The sequence below is a fragment of the Oratosquilla oratoria genome, chromosome 10 (genome assembly GCF_046742065.1).
Source record: "Oratosquilla oratoria isolate Oo_2021 chromosome 10, ASM4674206v1, whole genome shotgun sequence".
Taxonomy (NCBI): domain Eukaryota; kingdom Metazoa; phylum Arthropoda; class Malacostraca; order Stomatopoda; family Squillidae; genus Oratosquilla; species Oratosquilla oratoria.
In genome coordinates this window covers 29,538,673-29,540,655 of record NC_134786.1, presented here as the reverse complement: position 1 = coordinate 29,540,655, position 1,983 = coordinate 29,538,673, and positions in this window count along the sequence as shown.

Sequence of the window (1,983 nt, the reverse complement as noted above, 5' to 3'; positions counted from 1 at the left end):
CTTGAATATTCAAATGAAGGAATGTGTAATATCTTAAACAATTATTTTAGCTCGGTATTCGTAAACGAAACACCTCTAAGTGAATTCCAAACTGAAACCTGTGAAAAGTCTGGGGTAAACTTACTCACTACGGTAAATATAACAAAAGAAAAAATCAAAAGGTGTATAGACAAACTCAAAGTTAATAAAACACCAGGGCCTGACGGTTGGGATCTAAGAATCTTAAAGGAAATGAAAAATGAGATTGTTGTTCAATTAGAAATTATTTTCAAGAAATCCATCATATCCGGAGATGTCCCAAGAGAATGGAAGCTAGCTAACGTTACTCCCATATTCAAAAAAGGTGACAAAAAGAAACCAAATAACTATAGGCCTATAAGTTTGACTTCAATCGTAGGAAAAATAATGGAAACTATCATCAGAGATGCTATCGAACATCATTTAGAAAGTAACCGTTTGATAAATGATAGCCAGCATGGTTTCAGACGGAAACGTTCTTGCGTGACTAACTTACTCGAATTCTACAACACAGTTATCTCGAATTATGACAAAAGAAACATTATAGATTCAATATATCTAGACTTTGCAAAAGCTTTTGATACAGTCCCACACGAAAGACTACTTACTAAATTAGCTTTGCATGGAATAAATGGTAGCCTATTAGGTTGCACTAGTAATTGGTTGAATGGTCGAAAACAGAGAGTTGTTTTAAATGGAAAAACTTCTGGATGGAAAAGTGTTGCAAGTGAAGTTCCTCAGGGTTCCGTTCTTGGGCCACTTCTATTCATAGTATATATAAATGATATAGACCATGGACTAAAATCTACTGTTTCCAAATTTGCTGATGATACAAAACTGTGCGGAATGGCAAATGATCACTCAAACCAATTAGATATTCAAGAAGATTTAGATAAATTACAGCAATGGTCTGACAAGTGGCTAATGAAATTTAACACAAGTAAATGCAAGGTAATGCACATAGGTCAAAATAACAGTAAGTACGATTACAAGTTATTTGGTAATTCGTTAACAAAAGTGGATAGTGAAAAAGATCTCGGCGTAATTATCAGTAACGACCTCAAATCATCCAAGCAGTGTATTTCAGCCTCTGAGAAAGCAAATAAGATTCTGGGACTGATTGCGCGATCTTTTGATTTCAAAAGTCCATCACACATTAACAAGTTATATAAATCGTTAGTTCGTTCACATTTGGAATATGCTGTTTCCGTATGGTCACCGAATCTCATTAAAGACATTGACAGACTGGAAAAAGTACAACGGCGAGCCACAAAACTGATTCCAAACATCAAAAATAAATCATACGAAAATCGACTAAAACACATGAATCTGTTTTCCCTAAAAAAGCGTAGACTTGATACAGGTCTTTAAGATTTTAAAGGGAATTGACAACATCAAAAGTGACAAAATTTTCACATTGAATGAGAATCAGACAAGAAACAATGGTCTCAAACTGTCCGGAAATAGATTCAATTTGGAAGTAGGTAGAAACAACTTTGCCAACCATGTAGTTAATGAATGGAATAAACTTTCTGCACAGGTAGTGCAATGTAGTTCAGCTCGATGCTTTAAGAATTATTTAGATAAATACCTAAGCAAGATGCTGTAATGATTATAATTTATCTTATATTATTTGTTTTTGTTTTGTTATCATTTGTCTGTCTGATTTTCATTTATTATTAGTTATGTCAATTTATTATTATATACTATTTACCTGTTTGTTTATTATTTAACTATACCTATGCATTTATTTATGTATTCTATTTGTTATTTACATTATTATAGTTTTTATTTATTGTTTTATTATTAATATGATTTTTTTTTTTTTTTTTTGCATCCGACCTAGATATGGATCAAAAGGTCTCCTGTCAGCATGCTCCCCCTTTGTAATCCTTTGAGGCTACCGAGAGAATTCTTGTTCTGCGCAGATATCAAACGTAGAGTCTTTGTTCCACACAAGATATC